The sequence below is a fragment of the Natator depressus genome, chromosome 6 (genome assembly GCF_965152275.1).
Source record: "Natator depressus isolate rNatDep1 chromosome 6, rNatDep2.hap1, whole genome shotgun sequence".
NCBI classification, from domain to species: domain Eukaryota; kingdom Metazoa; phylum Chordata; order Testudines; family Cheloniidae; genus Natator; species Natator depressus.
Window position 1 is genome coordinate 110583013 of NC_134239.1, and position 27271 is coordinate 110610283.

Below are 27271 nucleotides of genomic sequence, written 5' to 3' on the forward strand. Positions count from 1 at the left end.
CTCCCTGCAACTTCTTTTTGTGTCAGAACCCCCAATTCAAGAAACGCTGATCTCCCCCGTGAAATCTGGTCTTGTGTGTGCTTTTACCCTGTACCATACAGATTTCATGAGGGTAGACCAGATTTCACTATCCATGACGCGTTTTTCATAGCTGTGAATTTGGTAGGGCCCTAGCTATAGCTCTTCTCTAAATAATGATTTGGTGTGTTACTTGGATACAGTGCTACCGTGAACTTGGAAAAGTACTGCAACATTGGAGGAGTTCCGCTGTGGATAAATCCTTGATTAAATGCCCTTAGGTAATGGTCAGTCTAGTTTATCTAAATACTTAATGCCCCATTAATGAGCCCTTGTCTAGACTACTGAAAAAAGGCATATTTAAAAAAAAAGTGTTGCCTCATTTGTTTTAACTTGCATTTTTTAAATACCACTTAGTATCTAGTGTAGTCTAGGTCTAGTACATTTTAAAACATATAACTGACCTAAACTGTCCCCTAGAGTGGACTGTGAAAACCTAATACTTTTTAAAACACTCTGTCTATGCTAGTTGCGAAGTGATGCTCAAAAATATATTAATACATGTTAGCAATACATTTGCTAAACACACCTGATTTTCCAATTCTAGATGTGAGCCCCTCTCTGTGTCTGAAGACAGCAAGATGGAAGTGTCTGACTAGTAGCATCCTTGAATATTCCTAAACCATAGAGGCCCTGTTTAGAAGAGGGGGGAAAAAAGGTGTTTTTAAAAGGTGTTTGTGTAGGAAGAAAGGATGAGGTTAGGTCAGGGATAACTAACCCTGACTGAACCATGATCTTTACCACAGTGCAGACGTTAACTGCCCTGTGGTAACTTGAAATAGTCATTGAAATGGTTATAGAATTTGTCTGTTTGGTAAATGGCTTATCAATTCCCATTTTTTGGTAGGCAAACGGTTTCAGTGACTTCAGATAAATTTGGATGAAGTTGTGAAAGAGAGGAGGAGTTTAAAATCATATTGTTTAACTATTTTAAAAAAGCACCTTTTCCCCTTGTTTGTAGCCATGTAACATGTTTGGCGAGAGGTCTTGTGAAAGTGCGCTGAGACTATGACTGATAGAACTCTGGATTCAGCACCAAATGAGGACACTCCTCGGAAGCCAAATCCAAATGCATTGGATGGCTGGTCTGCTAAAGTCTGTGTTTATTGTACAGGAGTGGGTGGGTGAGATTCTGTGTCCTGCAATGTACAGGAGGTCAGACGAGGTAATCACAATGGTCCCTTCTGGCTGTAAAGTATATGAGTCTACAATCTAACCAATGGCCTTTAGCGGACAAAACTTTTTGCTTAGCTGGAAATCTCTCAGCCCTTCTCAATTCTACTGACTTTGCCAGCAATAAAGCAGGGCAGTTTCACTTGGTTTAACCAGAACTCTAAGGTGACAAACTGGTTAGAAGAATTCACCAAAATTTGCTGCAGAACTAGTTTCATCTTTGATTTTGCAAAAATATGTTGCATGCAGAATAATCAGACTGAGAATTATTGAGAGACCATCCTTGTGGATGACTTTTTTTTAACTCTCCATATTGGTATGGGCACACCACATGCAGTAAGTAAAATGATAATATCTCTCAGGAGTGGGAGCCATTTTGTTATGGCTATTGAGTAGTGTGACAAAGTCAGGCCCGACTGCTGCAAAAGGGTCCTGGAAGGCTGATATATTAGCTCTAGAATGTTAAAGGCCCTTTTTCCTACAAGTTGAGAAGGGGTTACCTCAGGTCAATTAGGGACACCTGAATCCAATTAAGGGCTGCCTGAGGCCTTTAAAAACCCCTCCTGGGGAGAGCAGGGGAGAGTGAGGGAGAAAGACAAGCTGCTGTTAGGCTAGTGGCAGCAGGGAAATAGGCTGTTCCAGGCTGAGAGGCTGTGCTCCTTAGCATAGGGGAAACAGCCAAACCTGAGTTCCTGCGAGGGGAAGGACTGACACCCCAGGGCAACCAACTGGATGACACCTTGCCCCAGGGAGGGAGGCAGCGAAAGGTACCCCTCGGGGTTTTTTGAGGCTGTTTGCTTTTTGTTTGGTGGAGGATCACCCCTTATGACGACCCTCAGGCCTACCCTGAAAATATAACCAAGGGAGCATAGAAGTGGAAAGGCAAACCCTGCCTGAGTGGGACTGCTTACCCCAGGCCCGCCATCACTGGCGGGGGAAACGCTAAGACTGGTGAGAGAAAAGAGGTGCCCTGCCACAGTAGGAAGGAGAGGGGTTTACTCAGGTAAAACCAATGGGATTACCAATTTGTCAATATTCTCCAGAGAGCATTACCTCCTATTTCTGGAGCCATAGTTATCCAGCAGATATTCAGAAACTGATATGAACAATCTCTTACTCTGTCCCCTGATGTCTGATTTTCCATTCTTGAATAGACAAATGGAGACGCTAGCAAAAAGCCACGTACATCTAACTTCCAGTATCCTGTATCCTCCCCAACCTACTTTAGAGTGGGAATGTGGCATGGAAACAGCGGTAGCACTGTTGGAGGACCACCTCCCAGACATGGACAGCTGTGTATTCATCCTCATCCTTGATTATGCGGTGCTGCAGGTTCTCCTCTGAGATCTAGCAGACCAAGCATTGACAAGGTACTGGGATCGTTCTTTTCCTTCCTCACAAACTTGTGTCCAAAGGACTGTGGAAGTGCTGCTGCCTGTTGCTCTCAGATATCGCCTGTGATATTTCACGAGCTTTCATTCTCTCCCTCATTCTGTGCACATCTGCATAAACCCCTGAAGGGATTAAATGCCAACAATATGCTGACAACACCCAGCTGTCTGTGAACTTGCCATTCCTCAGCTATCTGAGTTTGAATTCCTTACTGAGGTCGACTCTTGGATAACCACAAGGTGGAAGTGATGCTAGTGGAAGGAAGGAAATATTTAGGCCAGGTCTATCCAAAAAAGTTAGGTCAACACAGCTTTGTCGCTCAGGGGTTTGAAAAATCCATACCCCTAAGCTATGTAGGTAAGCCAGCCTAACCCCCAGTGTAGGCAGCTGTATGCTGATGGAAGAATTCTTCCAACCTCCTGCCTCTCATGGAGATGAATTAATTACAGTGATGGGAGAACTCCTCCCGTCTTTGTAGTGAGTGTCCACGCTGCAGTGCTTCTAGTGAAGACATAGCCTTAGAAGTAGCCAACATCTTATCACCTTGCATTGCAAGCACTGATTGTAATGTTGTCAAAGTGGTGGTGAGAGGGTGGTAGGAGGTAGTGCTGTTTAACTCCCTGTTGTTGCTAGATACCCAATTAATAACAGTAGCAAAACCCACCCTTTTTCTTCCACCAGGGGACTATTTCCCATCCTGACAGACTGAGGCTTGGCCATATCATTTGTAGCTTCTAGGATTTATCGCTGCATTGCACTAGACTTGGCGTTTCGTCAGCTTTTTGCCAAGTGGTGCAACAGTTCAGTCTTCTGATCAAAATGGCAATGAAAGTACATCGCTCTGGTGCCCCAGCTCGCTGGCCACCTGTCTAATACTGACTTTGAACTTCGGAGCTCAACGTGTTGAGCTCTGGGCTACTTATAAGGCAGCTCCTTGCTCCAAAATGAAGACCAGGTATAACACCAGTGAGTCACAGTTGCAAGGCAAGCTGCACTTCTGTCTCCTTTCTGGTGTCTTTCAGTGCACCCCTTTCAAGTGTCAGTACAGTGCTTTTGCCTATCCTGGGGTGGAATTCTGCAATTCTTTCCTCTTAGACTGGATCCTAGGCTACAATACCCTGTGTATATCAATTGGGTTTACACAGCAAGTCCATCTGGGTTTGGCGCCTGTGGTTCTTCTCTTTGAGAGTGTGTGACCAGCCATATAGACAGCCTTCTTGAAACCAAAGTATTATTTATTTGAACAAAGCATTTAGAGAAAAGGATCTTAAAACAACACAAGTGACATGTTTCTGTCTCACCTTAGGTTTACCATGCCTCGATGGTAAGTCAGGCAAACCTAACTCCTTCATATACCCCAGTGGGTGCCTGTGTTTTAATGTGGCCCCTCCTGAACAGCTCCTGCTCCTCTTGAGAGAGACTTTTTAAACAGCTGTCAGCCTTTTGATCTTCTGGTTCCCAAGCCTTTTCCTGTAATGACATTGTCTCTTTACAACCCCCAAGTGTTCGTGCAGAACTGTTTAGTCTTGAAACATTCTATTTCCTTCCTGTTTGATTTCCTTATATATTATTATATTATTCCTATTATACTAAACCAGTATGTTTGTAGTGTAAATATTGCAATAACCAGGTCAACATGTCATACTCAAATTATTACAGAGCAGCTCCACTGCCATCACACTAAGATCCTCAGTAACGATGACTAAGATTACTTTGAGCTGGAGACAGACATTTCAGTGGTCGGCCCTGGCTATCAAACTCCCTGCCACCAATGGTAAGAATGAACATAAGCCTTGGTGCTTTCAGATGGTCTGTAAGGTTCATCAGTCATAGGCCTTGTCTACACTGAAGGGAAAAGTCTATCTAAGCTACGCAATTTGAGTTATGTATGAATAACGTATGTATGAATATTATGTATTATTATTATGTATAATATTATATATTATGAGTTATGTATGAATAACGTAACTCAAATCGGCATAGCTTAGATCTACTTACTGCAGGGTCCATACTTCGCGACATCTATGGGAGACGCTCTCCCCTTGACTCCCCTTACTCTTCTCAGTCAGGTGGAGTACAGGAGTTGATGGGAGAGTGATTGGCAGTCGATTTAGCGGGTCTTCACTAGACATGCTAAAATGACCGCTGATGCATCGATCGCCACAGCATCAATCCTCCGGTAAGTGTAGACAAGTCCATAGTTTCCCATAATGGTGGCAATTGTGAATTAAAAAAACAAATCAAAATCACTTTTTTTGTTTTTGGAAATTGATGGGGGAGAGAATCTACATCAGACTGATCACACCTTTGGATTTATGTACATTTGTAAGACACTTCATATGCTACCAGTAATGATAATACATAAGTTAATGCTTGGTGCATTGAGAGGAGAGCAGACCCTGGAATATGATATGTCTAATGGTGGAAATTCCTGTGTCAAAAATTGTAGGGCCCCAGTCTGGCCTCAGATATGCACATTGAAGTAAATGATTGTTTGAGGTGAAGAGGAAGAATTCACCCAAATACAATGAATTTTGGTGCTTATTTAAGCCCCAAAGGCTGCAAGAACGTCTCCAGCTCCTTTACCCAAAAGCCGAAGTGTACGACTAGATGTGTGCTATCTGGGAATTATAGGCTAGTAGGCAGCTCTAGGCTCTCATCTGTGGCATGGAGGCTTTTGTCCATTATCTTACTCTGTCCACAGGCACAGCCGTGCATCCGGATGCTGGAAGGGGGTAGGGGAGCCTTCATTTTAGAAGAAAAGGGAATTTTTCTTTCTCCTCCTTCCACCCTCACCCCAGAGAATTAGATCAAGTGGGTGTGTCTGCTACTCTGCTCCTTCCTTAGCCTTTGGTTTGGTTTGGTCTACACCAGTGAATAGCAGCATCTCTGTTGGCGTCTGATAGCTTTCCCAAGCAGCGGAAGAGTGAAGGTGATGTGATCCTTGTCAGTTTCACTGCGGCCCAAGCTTCTGAATAGCATCAGTGAGAACTGATTAGATTGGTGTGCTAATTTTCAAATATTACTTTACCTGCTTTTATATTAATAGCACTATTTGTCTGAACTTCTTAATTTTTCTTTTTGAAGACTCATTTAAAATAGAGCTCAATATTTCAGTCATTTTTGACTCTCCATGAATTCCTTCCATTTTATCACAGACCTACTTTTTTCTAGTATTCATTTCCTGCTCTTTGTGGTGGGTTACTACTTCAAGGCCCTGTCATGGACTTAATGGAACTACTGTATTAGGCAGGAGCTACTGGTAGTCATGAAATCTGTGAAACACTTAAACCCTGTTTGGGTGGGTGAAAGTTGCTTATATGGACCGATGATGTTTTACTACAGGAGCTCAGATGGTTCAGATCTTTACAAGACCATCTTGCCAAGTGGGTGAATAAACTGTGCAAGTATGATTTCTGACACTGACCAGGGAAGATCTGTGCACATCTATGTGGGTTGAGGTGCAGCTCTTGCCAGTGGCAAGTGGAAAATCCAAGGCAGCCCACACACAAATCCAATATTATACTGGCTGCAGTATTTCAAAAGGAGTGCAGTGTGCTGGTTCAGAGAAAAGAATAGGTCATTATATCCTTTGGTTGATGAAGAGTTAGTACCTTCAATGAGCAAATGGAGGCACAGTGAGACATTTTAGAACTAAGAGGAAGTGTGCTTTATTGCAGGTGGTAATCTAGATGTGATGGAGAGAGATGGTAATTGATTTTCCCCAGAGGATAGAGGAAAGCTCTGACACAATCTGCCTGTTACCCCAAAATGAATGACAGTTGTGTATTAAAGGCCATAAAACAGTTAAAAAAGAGGCTCTCTTGGCCCTGTTACCGGAGGGATGTTACACTCTGGAGATGCCACTGAGTTTGCTCAACCAGGAATGGTCCCTGGTTTCAGTCCTAAACCCCACTGCTGGGATAGAATGCTGATGCTTCTGTGAAATGCGTGATTGTAAGCATTTTTGGACTACTTCCAGCTGTAGAAGCAGGTTGTGTGTGTGTGTGTGTGTGGTTTTTGTTGTTTTTTAAAGGGCATAGACTGTTTTACAGATGGCCAGGTGGATGCTCTTCCAGAGTGGAGGAGGCTATCACTTAAAGGATCTCGTAATAGATTTAGGATTTTTATCAGAAATCGACAGTGACCATTGAAGATGGCCAAAGATGTCTTTTATCCATGGTGCTGTGGTAATCCTTAATACAAATATAATTCATGTGCATAGCAATATTGGCTTTCATTGAAAAAAGTGTAGAGCTGTGTTAACATGCAACACAGTTAGGTAAGAATGTCAGGGTAAATAAGCTTTTATAAAGGGGATGTGGTGGGAGGAGTAAGGGGCAGCATGAACTTCACTACGCCCTATAGTACCACATGTGCTGCAGAATGTAGTCCAAATAGAGGGAGATTAGGGTCACAGGATAGGTTTAACTCTGTTTTCTTGAAATTGTGAGTGGAACCTTCTGTATATGTGTATTTTAATGCTTTAAGGTATGCTGGGAACCTCAGCTAGCACAAAAATGGTGGCAGCATTGTATTTCATTCTTCAGTATGAAAATAATTTTGGCCTATGTTCTTTTGAAACTATGCATAATAGAGTGTAGTTTCATGTTGAAACTTGACCTGATTAAAAAAATTTTAGGTTTAATTTTAAAGTTGGTTTGATTTAAGGCTCACTGCTTGAGAATTAGTGACCCACAGCATTGAGACAAAATGTATCTTCATTTCCTAGAGCTGCTATTTAAAAAAAAAAAAAAAAATCGTCCAAATGAGCTCAGTGCACAGTAAAAATAAGTATTTATTTTAGAGGAATCATTAAAATGTACACTGTATCCTTAACCATCAATATTCCTAAATCCCTGTATTTGTAGCAGAAGAAGGTGACATGAGACATATCTTCATCTGGGCAAGATTCCTGTAAAATGGGGTTGCGGGTGAGCACTGAAATAAGAACATATCTTCCATTGTTTCATTTTTTCGGTTGTCTGCTTCTCACTATAATCCTAACGTGATAGTCAATCCTCTAAAAGAAATGAGGACTGACTCCGTAATTGTGTCTGTCTTATTTAGTTTGAGCTAACTGTTTTTTTCTCTAACTATGTATTACATTTGTTTTGGCTGAAGAAAAGAAATACCCCATTCAATTTCTTACTAACTATCCGTAGGGATTCATGGTTCTTTTCCTTGCTGTTTTTTTCACTGTGCTTTCTGGTAATATTGAAAAATCCATTCCATATGTTTCACTCAGACTGATGTTTTGTAAGAACAGAAATGTTAATTCAGCTACTTCAGATTTCAACATTGTCATAGGGAAATGTCCCCATCATGCTGGCCACTATGTGCTAATACCATTTCCCAAATGCTGTTAAAATTACCTGTATTTTCAAAATTAATGTTTCCTCCCTTTGGAATTTCCTACTCTGGATAAGTTGAAGTACAGTAGCTAGTATAAAATTAGATCTGCTGTGCTATGAAACAGAGCTTCTATCACAAATAGTTTCTTTTCTTGGTCTTGGTTCAGGTTAACATGATATATCTCTACATCTGCCATTTCTGGAAACTTAATAAGAACATTCTGAACCTTTTGGCCAATACAAATTTTCCCATTATGTAAAACATCTTACGGATTGGCTTGACTCACTAAGTGGTGGCAGGCAGGAGTCTCTTCCTGCAGGAAGTAGATCTATTTTTTTTTACAAGGAAGTTTTTAGTGAATTAGTAAATCTTCATGTGGCCTGTTATATTGGTACGTTGACATGATTTAGTGCAATCTCAGTTTCCTATTGATCCTTTCTGCCTTCAGGCTTGTGAGAATTATTTAAGTATATTAATAGAAGACACTTAAAACCAGCTTCATTTGTTTGTTTTCCAGCAGGGGGACTGGAGTGCTTAGACTTCAGCAGACTCAAGACCAGCTTTCAGCAGTGGGAGATAATGTATTAATCCATTGGAAGCACAGAGTGGAGTCTTGCATATCACTTTGTGGTTTGTGTTGTGAAAGGTGTTTTTCATGTTGGCAGGTTCTAATAGAACTCTAAGTGTGCATGATGTTTTCACCTTGTGTGTATTTAGGAACCTCATGACAGGTATACCAGGCTTTTATTATTATTATTTGTATCAGTCTTCTACTTTGATGCTGCTTTGCTTTTGCATTGTTGGAAATAATTTTCCTAATAGGTTTATTAAGGTTTACCATGACTCAGTTTCCACACAAGTGTTCCTTTATTAGTCCAAAGGCCGCTTTGTGTTGGTTACATCCAAAATACGCATATTCACCCTTATATTCTATACCCAAACAATAATATAGTTATAAACATTGGCCGAATGCTCACAACCAGATCAGGCCCAGGAGACACTCCCATCATGGCATGACTGCAGTGGGGCAAGGAAAATCTTTGATGAAAACCTTGCTCTTTATACACTATAACAAACAAGTGATGTCATTTCTGGTTATTGGACCTTAGCTAATATTAACTGAAATGGTTTAGGGCTGCACTCTTTCTTCAAGGTTTTTCCCCTTGTCTCACTTCCCACTATTTTCCCCTAGCTATTGGACTAAACATTTTTAACTAGTTAATTACTTCACCTGGTACCCAATTAACATGATTTCTTTATTTCTATTTCTTAGCCCAAGCCTTTAAATAAGATAACATGGGTATTTTCAGGATTGCTACAAGTTTAATGCAGACAGTAGCTTCTCATGATCTCATTCTTCTTGGTCACATGCTTCAGGCTTATCACTCATGTCAAGATTCAGACTCAATTTTAAACCAGAGTTCACTGAGGCCTAATTGGGGTTTATATTCCTACAAGCATGAAGCTTGATAAAATGAGATTACATGCAACTTTCTCAATTTTCTTTCCTTGCATGTATACTGAATTTTTTTAGGGATCATAGAATCATAGAATATCAGGGTTGGAAGGGACCCCAGAAGGTCATCTAGTCCAACCCCCTGCTCGAAGCAGGACCAATTCCCAGTTAAATCATCCCAGCCAGGGCTTTGTCAAGCCTGACCTTAAAAACCTCTAAGGAAGGAGATTCTACCACCTCCCTAGGTAACGCATTCCAGTGTTTCACCACCCTCTTAGTGAAAAAGTTTTTCCTAATATCCAATCTAAACCTCCCCCATTGCAACTTGAGACCATTACTCCTCGTTCTGTCATCTGCTACCATTGAGAACAGTCTAGAGCCATCCTCTTTGGAACCCCCTTTCAGGTAGTTGAAAGCAGCTATCAAATCCCCCCTCATTCTTCTCTTCTGCAGACTAAATAATCCCAGGTCCCTCAGCCTCTCCTCATAAGTCATGTGCTCCAGCCCCCTAATCATTTTTGTTGCCCTTCGCTGGACTCTCTCCAATTTATCCACATCCTTCTTGTAGTGTGGGGCCCAAAAGGGGACACAGTACTCCAGATGAGGCCTCACCAGTGTCGAATAGAGGGGAACGATCACGTCCCTCGATCTGCTCGCTATGCCCCTACTTATACATCCCAAAATGCCATTGGCCTTCTTGGCAACAAGGGCACACTGTTGACTCATATCCAGCTTCTCGTCCACTGTCACCCCTAGGTCCTTTTCCGCAGAACTGCTGCCTAGCCATTCGGTCCCTAGTCTGTAGCGGTGCATTGGATTCTTCCATCCTAAGTGCAGGACCCTGCACTTATCCTTATTGAACCTCATCAGATTTCTTTTGGCCCAATCCTCCAATTTGTCTAGGTCCTTCTGTATCCTATCCCTCCCCTCCAGCGTATCTACCACTCCTCCCAGTTTAGTATCATCCGCAAATTTGCTGAGAGTGCAATCCACACCATCCTCCAGATCATTTATGAAGATATTGAACAAAACCGGCCCCAGGACTGACCCCTGGGGCACTCCACTTGACACCGGCTGCCAACTAGACATGGAGCCATTGATCACTACCCGTTGAGCCCGACAATCTAGCCAGCTTTCTACCCACCTTATAGTGCATTCATCCAGCCCATACTTCCTTAACTTGCTGACAAGAATACTGTGGGAGACCATGTCAAAAGCTTTGCTAAAGTCAAGAAACAATACATCCACTGCTTTCCCTTCATCCACAGAACCAGTAATCTCATCATAAAAGGCGATTAGATTAGTCAGGCATGACCTTTCCTTGGTGAATCCATGCTGACTGTTCCTGATCACTTTCCTCTCATGTAAGTGCTTCAGGATTGATTCTTTGAGGACCTGCTCCATGATTTTTCCAGGGACTGAGGTGAGGCTGACTGGCCTGTAGTTCCCAGGATCCTCCTTCTTCCCTTTTTTAAAGATTGGCACTACATTAGCCTTTTTCCAGTCATCCGGGACTTCCCCCGTTCGCCACGAGTTTTCAAAGATAATGGCCAAGGGCTCTGCAATCACAGCCGCCAATTCCTTCAGCACTCTCGGATGCAACTCGTCCGGCCCCATGGACTTGTGCACGTCCAGCTTTTCTAAATAGTCCCTAACCACCTCTATCTCCACAGAGGGCTGGCCATCTCTTCCCCATTCTGTGATGCCCAGCGCAGCAGTCTGGGAGCTGTCCTTGTTAGTGAAAACAGAGGCAAAAAAAGCATTGAGCACATTAGCTTTTTCCACATCCTCTGTCACTAGGTTGCCTCCCTCATTCAGTAAGGGGCCCACACTTTCCTTGACTTTCTTCTTGTTGCCAACATACCTGAAGAAACCCTTCTTGTTACTCTTGACATCTCTTGCTAGCTGCAGCTCCAGGTGCGATTTGGCCCTCCTGATATCTTTCCTACATGCCCGAGCAATATTTTTATACTCTTCCCTGGTCATATGTCCAACCTTCCACTTCTTGTAAGCTTCTTTTTTATGTTTAAGATCCGCTAGGATTTCACCATTAAACCAAGCTGGTCGCCTGCCATATTTACTATTCTTTCGACTCATCGGGGTGGTTTGTCCCTGTAACCTCAACAGGGATTCCTTGAAATACAGCCAGCTCTCCTGGACTCCCTTCCCCTTCATGTTAGTCCCCCAGGGGATCCTGGCCATCTGTTCCCTGAGGGAGTCGAAGTCTGCTTTCCTGAAGTCCAGGGTCCGTATCCTGCTGCTTACCTTTCTTCCCTGCGTCAGGATCCTGAACTCAACTAACTCATGGTCACTGCCTCCCAGATTCCCATCCACTTTTGCTTCCCCCACTAATTCTACCCGGTTTGTGAGCAGCAGGTCAAGAAAAGCGCCCCCCCTAGTTGGCTCCCCTAGCACTTGCGCCAGGAAATTGTCCCCTACGCTTTCCAAAAACTTCCTGGATTGTCTATGCACTGCTGTATTGCTCTCCCAGCAGATATCAGGAAAATTAAAGTCACCCATGAGAATCAGGGCATGCGATCTAGTAGCTTCCGTGAGTTGCCGGAAGAAAGCCTCATCCACCTCATCGTTAACATAATGCTCTGGCTCACAGGTTACTGAAGTTGGTGGCTTCAGAGCTCTAGCTGGGCCAATTTGTAGATCTGACCCTGTTTATTTTCCACCTAATCTTACCAGGAGTATTTAGCAAGTATATCGTCTTTCACTTGCTTGCATTGGTTAGCAACCAAGGCTATTCCTTCCTGAAAGTAGATGGAGATATAATAGTTTTGTTTCTAAATAAACTCTTTGATGCCTTTTATCTGTTTTTTTTTAGTTTGTTTGTCTCTTTTTAGACAGCTGAAAAGGAAAGTTAGTTTGCAGATGTGATTTTAAAGTTGGTTGTAAACATCCAAGCCATAACTAGTTTACAAAGCCATAGTGATGACCAATTTAGAAAACTATATAATACCTCAATTAGACTGCAGGAGGAGGTACTCTGATTTTTCTGAAGGGTATGCATGGGCAGACCTGTTCATTGTAACGTCTCTCCCCTTTCTTTTCTGAGACCCTGCTTTCTTGAGTTTATTGAACAACCATTTTCTGTCTAGAGTCAGTAGTACTATTTGGCTGTTGTGAAAGTTCAAGCATAGGGTTTGACAGTGGAAGTGGAACTTTGAATCAGCATTGCTTGAGATTTCTGTCCATTTTATGCATGGCTTAAAGAGTCTCCAGGCCCTGTGCCTACCTGGATGGTAGCAGCAGGAGAGCAGACTAATTAACTTGAGGTTCCAAGGCATGAACCTCAGAAGCAGATAAAACTCTTACAAACCCAGCAGAGGAGCAGAAAAACCCTTGTAAAAAGTAATTAAAAATAAATTATATTAATTAAAGGTACTGTAGCAAAAAAACTGAATCTTTTGAAAGTAGTGAACGTCTTAAAAATGCAAGATTTGGCCACACGCAGGATTCATACTTCTGTCATAGAAGAAGCCTTTCTGCAGATTCAAACACCTAATGTTATGCTAAGTCCTTTGGAGATCACAGTCTAGGTCTGGCATTGGAAGTGCGGGGCTGGGGGTGGCAAGCACCGTCATCTGTTGGAATGGTTAATTACTATCATGCACTATATGTTTCCTAGAGAGTGTTCAGAGAATCTTGAACTCTTCCATTTTGCTAAGCATTTTCTGAGAGTGAGATTCAATCATGGTCCCACCTTCCTTTCTACGCCCTTCTGCTTCTTTCTCAAAATGTGTGTGTGCCATTGGTGGTCCATGGGCCACAGCTTGGGAACCACTAATGTCACATATTTGCACAACTATTTTTCTGAGTCATCCATCTTTAAAGTGTCTTTTTAAAAGTCAAAACCATAATTTTAAAATAGTTTCCATGAAGTATGAAGAGCATTAGAAACAATTTTTAAAATAATTCTCTTGTGGCGTAAACATTACAGTACTGTGTTGGTGCGTGAGAGCTGAGGGACCCTATTAAAAAGGAAAACACTCCAGTCCCTCCAGACTTTTAACATGTTGTTATGGGATTCGCTAGTCACCACTGTGGCACTTTCTTGCAGGATTAACTCTGAACCAGTCGGCTGCCCCTCCTTGTGTTTCTCACCCCATGGTCTCACTCTCTCTGGAGTCAGGGGGCTCCCTCTTTGTAGCTTGGCCCTCCAGCTGGATCACTGCTGTCCTTGTCTGCTCCAGATGGTCTTCCAGTCCAAGGCAGGTCCTGTGCCATTTTCCCAGTGGCCGATAGGGGAACCTAGACCCACCCACTACTCCAGGTTCCTGTCCAGGGACCCTGTGTCCATCAACCTGTGTCTCCTTGCTCCCAGACCCTGTTGCTATTTCCCTAGACTCCTTCTTAGTTCTCTGCTCTATCTTCTGGCTCCCCAACTCTCTGGGGTTACCAGCTCAAACTTCCCCCTCCCAGGGAGTAACTGCAGACTACTTAACTCTGAAACCCTAAACGTGCCTTGCTTCTCCCAGGGAGTGACTGCAGACTCCCCCCAAACAAAACAAAAAGTCCTCATTAATGTTAGTGTAACACATAGCAAAGTATGGATCATGTCTCCCTCTAATCTCTGTTTAATGGGAGGACGATAGCCTACTGGCTCTGCCAACTAGAGGGGTTACTCTTTTCGCTTAGTTGGGTAGAGGTCTATGCTGAAGTGCTGGTTTTGATCCCCGCTGATGTGGTAGAGAGAGGAGGGAGTTACAGTCGTATTAACTAGCTGCCAATTGACTTTTTTTACATTAGTGCTTCCACTGTTGCTGCCACCTGTGCACCACTGTGGAATCTAAAGAAACAAGGCTAGTGTAGGTGAGGCCTGGTAGGTGCTTAAGCTAAAACATAGTTCTCTAACATTGCTTTACCATGTGCTGTTAGGGGAAAAAACAACAACGATGTACAGTCAAGTTATATATTTTATTGTAATATTAGAATATGAATTTGCCACAGCCATGCTTCACACCCATGTTTAAGCATGATTATTTCTTTAGTGTAGGTGAGGATCCAGTTACGCAACCAGTTAGTCTACATTTTTGCATCTCCTGATTCAGACAAAATAAACAAGCATGACTAAAGAAAAATAGATTTCACCTGAAAATCTTTTATTAATCTAAATATTAGAATAAAAAAGGATACACATTTTTAAAGACTTTTAACTTAACTAATTTTTAAAGCTTTAGTTCTGACTATTGCTTGTTTTCATTTTCAATACATGTAACTAATTTTGAAATTAGCCCCTATGCTATTTGTGATGTTAATGTTATTCCTCAGCATGCCACTTACTGCTGCTTATTGTAATTAAAAACTATTTTGCAAACTAGATTTTGCCATTCGTGTGGTAAGAATTGCTTATGTGAAGTTTCACCATGTTTTTAGCGCAAAAAAAAAAAGTGGAAGTTTTGTAAAAACAAAAGACATTGCTATAAACAAATCAATGTGATTTCACATTTATTTATTTTAAAATAACCATTTTATGTTAAAACCTAAAACAAAACCAACAACTTTGAATTCAAGCAACATTTCCCCTCCCCCTCCAAAAAAAAACACTCTTAAACATGGGGGTGGAGATGTTGAGCCCTGGAAGGAAGAGAAGGAGGCAGAATCATGGAGATTCTACTGAACTTATGTGCAGCATTCCATTAAGTCATTTCTCTTTAGATGGGTCTTGAACAGAAAGTTTACTGTAACCTTGTGATTCTTTCTTGAGTTCTTTCACTTACACTCTCCGTTGTATAGCCTTCAGAAAGACTGCAGTGCAGTAATTGGTAAGGGCTGTTATTAGCAGAGAAAACCAAGCTGTGGTAATTCTTCCCCCCACCATTTACGCAATTGTTGACTGAGGTCTGCATTTTAGAGAAGGAGATAATGAAGTGATGCCTCCAGGTTCAAAGTTTCGAGGTTTGGCTGCTTACCAAAAAGAACCTAAATAGTTTTCTGTAAACTGTTGCTAGTGTGTGCATGTCATGCAGCATATCTGATGGTGCTAGGATATCCCCTTTATATGAAGACTCTTGCAATTTGTGCCTAACAATATTTTGTTTTTAATTCTCTGTGCTCAGATGGTGGAGAATAAGGTAAAGTACTATTTTTGTTTTGTGCAATTTATAACAGGAATGGAAGTATGAATGCATCCGATGAAGTGAGCTGTAGCTCATGAAAGCTTATGCTCAAAAAAATTTGTTAATCTCTAAGGTGCCACAAGTACTCCTTTTCTTTTTGTGGATACAGACGAACACAGCTGCTACTCTGAAACCTGTCAGTAATGGAAGTAACTTTCAATATCTTATAACATGCTACAAAAACTTACCTTCAGTTGTTTTGTAATTACTAGCCAAAGTTTTATGTTACATACTTTGTTGCTAGTAGCCAATTAAAATATTGGTTTAGGGAACTTAGTAGATTGAATTTCCGCTTTGACAAATCTAGCCATTTATCTCAAATATACACCAAATGTATTTCCTTTGAGTCAAAAAGAAAAGGAGTACTTGTGGCACCTTAGAGACTAAGTACTCCTTTTCTTTTTGCGAATACAGACTAACACGGCTGTTACTCTGAAACCTTTGAGTCAGTTTCTTTAATTATCTAAGTGTATCTGAACTCCACATTTGAATGATATGTAACATTCATGTTTTGTCATTTAATAAAAACTTGATAAAGAATTCGTCTTAATGAAGAATTGGTTTGGAAACGGTAAGTTTTCTTACCGTTAATCTTTATAGTCAATGATTTTATTGATTTTGTTTTCTAGCTAGAGTTTTCGCTTAGGTTAACATGGTTATATGCATATTAAGTATACAACACTGCCACAAACTCCAGCTGTTTAGCTGTCAAAGTACAGTGATTATAGCCAGAATCAAAAGTTGGAGGGTCCAGTTTTCTATGAATCAATGGGGTGGGGAGGGGGGAAACAAAATCCTGCATTAAATCCAGTTATATCGCTCAGAGTTTAAATGGACAGCAGTCTAGAAATTCTAAGTTATACATCCCACAGTGAACATGTATGACTCAGAGCTCGTCCTTGCGTTTAAACACTTTGGAATTTGGATTTCCTGCTGAGATCCTACATTAGTGTTTAGTGCAGGAAAATTCTAGTCTGGGTGAGACATTCTTAAAGCTAGTGGGGTTGTTTTTGCATGTTACTGTGGGCTAGAAAAAGATTTTTGCAAACACATGTCCTCTTAATTTTTCATTAGACTTATTTTTCATAAGTTTTTCATAAACTTTCATAAGTTTTAAATCTTAGACAGCAAGCTGGAATATCTGGCTCTTTTTAAAGATATCTCCTTCCCAGTATGAAACTGGTAATTTGCTTGCATTAGTATGTCTCTGTCTACCATACCGCATTTAACTGAGTTTGTAAACAGTTACTGGCATGACTTGTTTTAAACATGGTTCTGGTCATGGTCCACCCACTGGATTTATGGGTCTCTGTAATACAAGTGGACAAATGCCTGTCAACATAAATCCTCAAGGAATCTCCAAGTGCTACAGTAATGATTTAGTCAGACTGCTTTGAGACCTTCAGGTTTTAATGCTTTAAAATAAAAATGCATTATTAAATGCCAAATTGCCATTAATGTATTAAACAAAATTGCTCTGTTCCGTATTCATTTGGCAGAAAATACCATAATCTCATTAGTTTTAGTAGAAGACCTCTGTGGCTTTAGGCACAAATAAAATAAATAAAACGTTTTGCCTTCTGAGGGTGGTCTTCTAATGAGGGACAAATGATTTTTCTGGGGCCTTGTCAGAATGGCTTGCTGTGCACAGCTATTCTGAAATGGTTGTCTAATACGTTTCTCCCAGAAATTTACTTGGAAACCATTTTCCAACATGCTTGTTGCTAGCACAATTCTTCTGAGCATCTGTGGTGGAAATCCAGCAATCATGCTTAACATCCACCATTACAAATATGTTCTCTGGGCCCTAAAATGGAAGAACTTTATCCCATATGGATGAATTTTTACCCAAGCTGACATCAGCCAAGTCAACTATTTGGCTTCTATAGACTTTACGTAATGTTTGTTTATATATTCAGATAGTTACAAGTCATCAGAGATTTCTCAGATTTGCCTTGGGTCACTTACTCTTACAACTGATCTTTTCTTTTGGACTATACAGCTCTCTCATACTTACTTTCTATGGCTGCTGCTACCACCACCATTATGTTTGTATTTGTTTAATCCCTTATGTGGACAGCTGGCTTATTAGAACCAAAGTCCCTCAGGAAACAGTATACACAGTCCTGAGGGTAAGAGCAGTATTTTACTCAGCTCCTTGTGGTAACTGAAAAATAAAGATTCATTGTAACATCCTGAAATCTCTCTTGTCTAGGTGCACAAGATTTTTTTTATTTTTTTTATTTAATTCTGTCATCATGCATGGTTACAAGACTAAGGGAGTGGAGTAAGAATGGTCTTGTGGTTATGGCAAAGGACTGGGATCCAGGAATGAAAGGTTTTGCCTGTGACTTTGTGATCATATACAAGTCACTTACCCTTTCCATGCTTTAGTTTCCTTATCTGTAAAGTGGGGATAATATTTACCTCAGGGGGATGTCCTGAGGTTGAATTAATTAACATTTGTAAAACACTTTTGAGATTTTCAAAAAGTGAAACAGAAGCCTACGAGGAAAGATTAAAAAACTGGGCATGTTTCTTCTTAAGAAGACTGAGGAGGGTCCTGATAACAGTCCTCAAATATGTTAAGGACTGGTATAAAGAGGAAAGCGATCAGTTGTCTCCATGGCCACTGAAGGTATGACAAGAAGTAATTGGCTTAATCTGGAGCAAGGGAGGTATAGTTTAGATATTAGGAAAAACTTTCTAACGATCAGGGTAGTTAAGCTCTGGAATAGACTTCCAGAGGAAGGTTTGGAATCCCTGTCGTTGGAAATTTTAAAAAACAGATTGGACAAAAACCTGTCGGGGATGGTCTAGGTTTACTTGGTCTTGCCACAGCGCAGGGTGCTGGACTTGATGAGTTCTCAAGGTCCCTTCCAGCCCTACATTTCTATGATTCTATAAGAGTGTTGTTATTTTTACCTTAACTCTCCAAGTACAACATTGGAGATGAACCTTCATAGATACTAATCCTTTTGGTCCTTATCTGGTCCAAAACGAATGCTATGAGTGCTACTGCATCTTTGGGAACACCAACAATATCTACTGATCTAAAACCTGCAGAATGACAGTTGAGGAGATCCTGGAATTACCAAGCCTTATATAGGCAACCCCATTTTGGTGGATGTGGAGGCAATATTAGCAAAGCTTTGCCTGCTTCAAGACCCAAAGAGAACGTGGGCAATGAAGACAGGGCAGTCAGGCAGGGAGATTCCACATAATAAAATGCCTCTACGCAGGAAAGTGGTCACATGCATGCACATTTCAGGACTAAGACTCTCTTTTTACTGAATCTTTGCTACTGGGAGCGTAAACAATTCTTTTCCTGGGGAATTTGTATCTATCACTTGTAAAGACCTGACAACCAACACAGTGTGTTTTCAGATGTCTAAACCAAATAAAACAAAGACTTCTCTTCTTTGTGTCAGATGCTAGCAAAGATAGCAGCGAACCCCCCTCTCCCTGGGATAGTGTCTAGAATCTTCACCTTAGAAGCCATATTTTCTAATTTTAAATATAGGTTTTGGTGTTCAGGGAAGAATTTGCGATAGAGAAAATTTAAAAGAAGAAAAGAAATGGGCAGGGGGATTTCTGTTCTTGAAAGATCCACATGCAATTTAATGTTTGAATAAACCATAAGGCATTGTTTTTTCTCTTGAAAATTGCCCTTCAATAACAAAATATTATTGCTATACCAGAAAAGATGGAAAAAAAGGAGAAACTGAAACTTTATTTCAGCAAGTCTTAGGATAATAGTTTTTTTTTTTTCTTTTCTACAGCCCAAGAATATATTTCAATTGGATTCTGCTAGAATACCCACAAAAGAAGTCGCAGGTTCTCTTAATACTAAAACTGGTGATAGTCGGCAGCACAGTATCAAAACTGAATTTTTGAAGGCAGCACAGTCAAAAGATAAATTTAAATGTAGTGGAGCTGAGACTGGAGGTTTTTCAGGCCATATTGCTAAATTAATGAATAAAAGAAGAGTGTTTACGAAACAGTGGTGAAAAAAGTCAGTTGACAGGACTGAGAGTATATCATGTTGGATGTAATTACATCTGTAGGACACCAGAAAAAGTGGAAACAATTATTGTGGGCCAAGTTGAAGACCTCTTGAAAACGATACAAAAACCTACCTGAAAGATAACATGGAAGGTTTAATTTAAATATTTCTTTTTGCTGGTCTTCTGTTTATAGTATTCAGTAACCAATTATTTCAAGTGGAAGACTAGAGCTATCTTAGATAATATTTCCCGGGGAGAATGGGGGTCAGTCAGCATTGTTTTCTGAGCTCTGGATATAGGTTCGAGAAGCCTTTGCTGAAGTAACCCTTGTGCAAGTCAGTGAATATGTCACTCAAGGTTTTAACAAAGGTATTTCTAATATGTTACTTCATCTAAATTTTAAATTTAAACAAATTCAGATATGTAGTTGAAGAATATTTGTCTCACTAATTGGCTTCCCCTACAATGTGCAATATTAAAATTTCATAGGAGGACAATTCTATTAAACATCACCTGCATTTTTAAATTAAATTTAGTAATATTTTGGTGCACTTTGGAGGAGACAATTTTCCTGTAATTTTTCATCTCTGTAATGAGTCTGTGGTATCTCTGCAGTATTCTGTTTTTCTGTGGTCTTGCTGTATGATCTGTGGTAGTGCTGAGTTCCCTGTTTTGGATACTATGTGTGGTATTTGTATTTTTAAAATATCTCTAAGTTGACAAAAGAATTCCAAGATACTACAGACTGGACTGGATTGGCTCAGCTTTTGCATCCTTCTAAGAAATTGACAGTGCAGGGATGGCTCCCTATGTATGCCACCAGGCAATATAAAGAGCAAGACATTGTTCAAGGAATTAATAATAATGATTAATAATATATTATCTCAATTACTGTTCCACTAGGCAGAATGAGAAGCCAATTAAATTTTGTTTTAGAGAATGAAAACTTGAAAACCAGTTTGCTGAACAGAAAAATAATTGTACTCACTGACTCTCAGTGAAAAAGATAATCAGACTAAGAACATCAAAGCTGGGCAGGAACTTTGGGGGTTCCTTTGCTGCAGGGAGATTTCATGGAGTTTGGTGGTATTGGTTAATCTGGTTTTGAAAGCAAGGATTTCATATAAAATCCAGGTCCAAATATCTATCCTTTGTGGTACTCCAATTAATGATTTGTATGATACCCAATGAAGACAGTGATGAAAAAGTTTTAGCTTGCTGTAGGAATAGATTTATGGGATCTGACAGAGAATTGAGGAAGTATGAACGGTAACAGATAGTTTAGAACTCAGGGAAATTGTTAATTTTTTTCATAAACTGGTGATTGTTACTTCAGTAATAGGAAACTTTTCAACTTGAAATGGTCATTAGGCTATTATGGTGCTTAGATACTTAAGGAATGCTTTTATAAATCTGTATAATGATGATCTTTTTATGTTTCACAATGGTTAAGTATTTCCCTTAGAGTGCAGGACCAGGAGATCAAACAGCTAAGTGCATTCATCCACTTCCTCAGTTATGACTCAGTCATGGACTTTCCCCAGAAGAGCACGGGTAGATATTAAAGTGCATCTAGTCCTGTGATGATCTGATCAGATTTAATTTCTCCAACTCTTTAGACAAACATTTCAACTAAATGTCTTCTACAGTATTCTGAATTCCAACTGTAGGTTAATTTCTTAGAGACTGAGAGGCATCCTCACTCCACCTATCTGCTTTACAAACGAACACAAGTTGGAGTTCGGAACACTTAGAAAGGCAATGTCTGCCTGCTAGGACAGCATGTTTTATCCATGAGTATTTGTACCATGATCCAGACATGCAAAGCATGAGTGATCTTTGTCTGATTTTTTTTAACAGTGCTTTTGATTTCTTGAATGTTAAAAAACATAGCCCATTGAGATTATGTATTTATGAAATAATGATTAATAAAGATCTGTAGTTAGCAAGGGTAGCTTGAAATAGAAAAAAATTCTTTTAACCATTGCCCTAGGCAGAATCTTAATTGTTAAGGAATTCTGGCATTGCAAAAGCCACCATTTACAATAAAAATGGACAGTTTTTAAAAACTAATGTTTGAACAATATTTTAAAGTGAACTTTCCTAAATCACATTAAATTGCTTGTCCATCTACCATTGTTTTCTTCAATCCTTAAATTAAGAAAGAAACAAGAAAAAATATTTCAGTTGGCCAGGGTTGCACTTAAGTTTTTGAGAGTTGTCCAGTCCTACAGTCAGTAAAGCTCTTTTATATAGTTTCTGGGTTACTGGATAATCCAGCTAGAATTAATACAAGAATTATTTATATATATTCATATTCCTACCCTTTCTTATTAACATAATTACTGGAAACGTCCATGTGAAGCTTTCTTTTATAAACAATATCAAAATGATCAGTCTTGGTTAGCATGACTGTAAGTATATTGGAAATGACAGTTTCCATGGTCAACAGAAAATCCAGTTTAATAGGCTTGCCAAGAACAGCTCTTCACAATGTGATACTGTTTTATTTAATATTGTTACAAATCATTCAGCCAATCCACATGCAGATTTGTTAGGCAATACAGAATCTCTTGTTAGCCAAGAAAATAAAATAATTCTTTGCCAAAGTTTATGTTTGTAATATTTTTTTCATGTTTAAATCTCACTTCACTTTCTACATTTCAGTCACTTTGTAGTCTGAAATATGGGAATCATACAAAGTTGAAGTGTCGGTGATTCTGTTTCATTGGATGGGTGTTCCCTTGCAAGAGCATTCAGGTGTCCAAACTGCTTAGTTATTCTTCTGTTTTTTCAAGTCATGGAAGAGCCTCTTGGGGACTGACCCTACCCCATTCAAGGGAATAGGAGTTTTGCCATGGATTTTAATGAGTTTTTAAAAAATATCAGTATATTTTTGTCTTAAAAACTGAACTTTTGTCTTTCCCATTAATACTTGGAATGCAAGGGTAGAGAAAATGCCCCTTTTCATTTATTTATATGTAGTTGTTAGTTAATGTGTAAGTACATTGTCCCAACTGACATATCTAATGCAACTGTGTTGATAGCTTTGAAAAGAACATGCACTTTCAAAACTGTATGTTTAGTATGAGATTCTGGTCCACCTGATGGACAATATTTGAGGTTCTGTAAATATTATAGTAAGATAGAACAATGATCTCAGATTGTTTAGAAGACTGTATGCCATGACATGGCAGTTGTTTGCTGCAGCTTGAATACTCTTACTGTTGTCCCTGGATTTAATTCCTGATTCTAATTTGTGTGTGATGTTTGCTTAAAGGTTTTTTAAACAAGAGTATGACCACCTAAGTGAAGGATCCTTTGGCTTTGGAACTCTTTTCCTCTGATGTGTCCATCATCAACTAGATATATTTATGCTACAAAACAAGATTCTTACATTTTTCTCTGTCTTTTTTTCCACTAAATTGTGGGATTTCCAGTTGAATGTCATTTGGTTGATGGGTAGGAATGGTGCACGGCAGAATCTTTTATTGTGTATGTTTTGTAATGGTGGTAGGATATCCTAGGAATGGTCATCTACAGTAAGAAATCTTTCTAATACAAAAATTCCTCACTTGTGATTGACGATTCTAGAGGGAAAACGCTAAGCAAAACATATGTATTCTGTTGTATGTACTGAACTGATTAGAGTGGTGGAAGCATCTCTCTGAGTGAAATGTTCCTGTCACTTTGTCACTGTAATCAGTTGTCATTGATTATAATGCATATTCTGCCCTGCGAATACCTCTGTTTGTAAAATATGTAGTGTCCTATTTAGTTAGGCTTCTGAGATTGTGGGGTTCTATTTAATAAACATGTGGATGAGGTGCCCTTAAAGCCCTGTATGACAGTGAAATACAAAACAACAAAAATAACTGATAAAATAAGGAATTCTGAAATTTAAGTTAGAAATGTCTTAGCTTGCTCACGGTAACCTGATACTAAAGCAATCTAAGAGTAATCTTAAAGACTGATATGACTGACATCTGTCAACAAAATTAAAAGGCTAGAAACATCTAGCAATCTATTTTTCAGAATACTCTCAGATGATTAGATAATCAAACACAGTAAACAACCTATTTTGATTTGAAGTTAAGCTGGTGTGTGTTCTGCTTATTTTGTAGATGAAGGGATCCACATCATTGTTTGAAGGGATACCGCTTCACTGCTCATTTTTCTGTTGTTGTCTTTTGCTCCCTGTCCAAGCTTAGATGTCCTTTTCCTGTTTGGATATACAGGTATGCTACTGTATTCTGTAGTTTTCAAACTGGGGTACATGAGCTCTTGTCAGGGTATGCAAGAAAAATCCTGTCATGGCAGATAACGCATTTTATACATGTCAAGGTTCCTTCCCCACTCTGAACTCCTAGGGTACAGATGTGGGGACCTGCATGAAAAACCCCCTAAGCTTATTTTTACCAGCTTAGGTTAAAAATTCCCCAAGGTTCAAAATATTTTACCTTTTGTCCCTGGACTTTATTGCTGCCACCACCAAGCGTCTAACAAATATAACCGGGAAAGAGCCCACTTGGAAACGTCTTTCCGCCCAAAATCCCCCCCAAGCCCTACACCCCCTTTCCTGGGGAAGGCTTGATAAAAATCCTCACCAATTTGCATAGGTGAACACAGACCCAAACCCTTGGATCTTAAGAACAACGAAAAAGCAATCAGGTTCTTAAAAGAAGAATTTTAATTGAAGAAAAAGTAAAAGAATCACCTCTGTAAAATCAGGATGGTAAATACCTTACAGGGTAATCAGATTTAAAACATAGAGAATCCTTCTAAGCAAAACCTTAAGTTACAAAAAGACACAAAAACAGGAATATACATTCCATTCAGCACAACTTATTTTGTCAGCCATTTAAACAGAATCTAACGCATATCTAACTAGATTGCTTATTAACCCTTTACAGGAGTTCTGACCTGCATTCCTGCTCTGGTCCCGGCAAAAGCAACACAGACAGAGAGAATCCTTTGTTTCCCCCCATACTTTCCAGCTTTGAAAGTGTCTTGTCTCCTCGTTGTTCATTTTGGTCAGGTGCCAGCGAAGTTATCTTTCGCTTCTTAATCCTTTACAGGTGAAAGGGTTTTTCCTCTGGCTGGGAGGGATTTAAAGGTGTTTACCCTTCACTTTATATTTATGACAATATAGTACCACTTAACATCTAATCAACAACTAGAAACTTGTCTGAGGGACTATTTTTATTCAAGACGAAAGTATATATAACAAAATTGTTCGTTATAATAATAGTAGTATCCAGGACAACACACTCTAGGACTTGTATGTTGTGTTGCATCATGTTATCCCTTACAGACCTTTTTATTTTTCTGTTTTCATATATATATATTATGACCCTGTCTCAGATGGGAGTACATAGTAGTTATTTGGAAAGGGAAACTGGAACTAATAAGTTTGTGGTTTTTTTTAAATTTCTTCTTCTTTTGTAACCATTTACAACTGATCACAGGTTAGTTAAGAAAAACCATTCACATTTCCTTTAAATATTGGAAATATAACTATTCATATTTAGTGCAACTAATCATGGTTTCCTTACACAGTTTAATAAGATGTTTGGGCATTACATGTACCTCCTGTTACAGTTTAAAAGGACATGAGTAGTAAGACCAGGACTTTTAGATCTACATGTATCTGCAATATTTCTATTATTCACTGCATTCTGCAAATAACTTTATTCTTATACAGTGCCTAAAACACTGGCTCTCCAATCTTTGAGGCCTTCAGGAGGAACTGTAATAGGATAATATTTTTGAGAGAGATTGTCAAGGTATACATTGTTACTTAAAGATTTCATGATTAAGAGGCTCTGTATATTGAGGATAAAGAAAATTATTAAAACTTAGTATTGATGTGAATGCAGAATGAATATTTTTACATTGAAAAATATTTTTAATATTGCTAGAGGTGATGCACAAACATTTTGTATAGATTATTGCTGCATAGAAAGATTTCTGTTCAAAATCTATCAGTCTTCTGTGTTACCGAAGTATCCTATTCTACACTTGACCCTCCGCAGGATTTGGCCCCCCGAGAGGTCTGCATGTCTTAGTCTTGTTATAATTCCCAATATAGGTGGCTTAGCTCAAATGAGAATTATAGAATTGCTCATAGATATTGTTTTGTTCAAAGATGGAAGGTAAATTTGTTTGTAAATAACTCTGCCTCCACGTTGATCATCTCTTCTGATCTTTTAAACAGATACTACTTTTATACCTTTTTAAAAAATATATATACTGTTAATATCTCTTTCGTTTTACGGGTGAGAACTGTTTTCCTTATTTTACCCATTTGTTCCTTGTTTGGGAATCCCCGTGCTTTCCAGCTCCTGGAACACACTTATGTCAGCAGATTAACTTTTGCTTCCAGTTTCTAATCACTGATGCTTATATAGGCTTGAATTAAATTATAAAAGGATATGTCTTTTGTATGTTCAGGAAGATAGTTTTGTTCTCTCCACTCATTTTCTTTTCTTTTTTTTTTTTTTATTTCAATAATCTGCAGTTCAACCCTTGCACAGATAAGCATGAAGTCTGTGCTAGATGTTTGCTAAGGCAGGTTCAATTTAAGGATTCTGAAGCTGGCCCTAGGATACACAGTATAGTTTTGAGCAATAAAATGGTATGCTTAGCAATTAGCTTTGAGGTAGAATCCCCCAAATTAGAACATTAAATGATTAAAAGTTACAGATTGAAAGCTGCACTCTCCTTTTTTTTGTTTTGTTTTTGGAAAGCGCTGTAGTTATGGTTTTATAAAATAGGAGTCAAAGTCCATTATAGCAGTGGTTCTCAACCAGGGGTCCGGGGCCTATGTGGGGCTGTGAGCAGGATTCAGGGGGTCTGCCAAATAGGGCCAGCATTAGACTCACTGGGGCCCAAGGCGGAAAGCTGAAGCCCCGCCACATGGGTCTGAACCCAGGGCCCTGAACCTCATCCCTCAGGGTTGAAGCCGAAGCCTGAGCAATGTGGCTTTGTGGGGGTCCCCTGTGGCATGGGGCCCTAGGAAACTGCCCTGTTTGCTATCCCCTAATGCTGGCCCTAGCTTTTATATGCAGAAAAACAGTTGTTAAGGCAGGTGGGCCGGGGAGTTTTTATAGAATGTTGAGTGGGGCCTCAGAAAGAGAGAGGTTGAGAACCCCCCTGCATTATAGAATATGCCTAACTTTTGTGAGCCTTTATAGGTTGTCTACATACTTTTTAAAACCTAAGGTTAAACGCTAAATGTGTTAAGTTCAAGCAAGAACGGAGTCTAGTTTTTCAGCACACTGAAGACACTGTAGCCCATGTTTCATCTTCCTCCGAAGGCTTCATCTTCATGTTGAATCAGAGGAATGACAAGATAGGGCCTGGTGGAACACCACAAAGGCGAGCCCCCAAAGAGAAAGAGCAGTCTTCCATTTCTATGAGAGGAAAAAGCTGAACTATTCTAAGGCAATTACTTCCACCTCTGCCAAATCCAGCAGAGACGTACATAGCACCTTGTAGTTGATTGTATCAAAGATTACTGAAAAATGTAACAGAGCTAGCAGAGACATCTTGTATTGCTGTTTCCATACTTGTTCTGGTCTGAAACCTGTTTGTCTGAGGTTAAAAGATTGGAAAGTTTCTCCACTACTTATCTTCTTAATTATTTTCCCCAAAAAGGGAAGTTAGAGGCTGGGTAATAG

The 27271-nt window shown here is 39.7% G+C and overlaps 1 protein-coding gene across 4 annotated transcripts in view; it reads left to right on the top strand.

The window, feature by feature from the left end:
* Positions 1 to 27271, top strand: part of TRAF3 (TNF receptor associated factor 3) — an 87028-nt gene that overhangs the window by 12632 nt on the left and 47125 nt on the right. For 2 of the 4 annotated variants that reach the window (XM_074956285.1, XM_074956284.1), the window contains exon 2: positions 23714 to 23827. The exons of the other annotated variants lie outside the window; for them this stretch is intronic. The gene's annotated coding sequence lies outside the window, so the exon portion shown is untranslated. The remainder of the gene's footprint in view (positions 1 to 23713; positions 23828 to 27271) is intronic. 4 annotated transcript variants of the gene reach the window in all.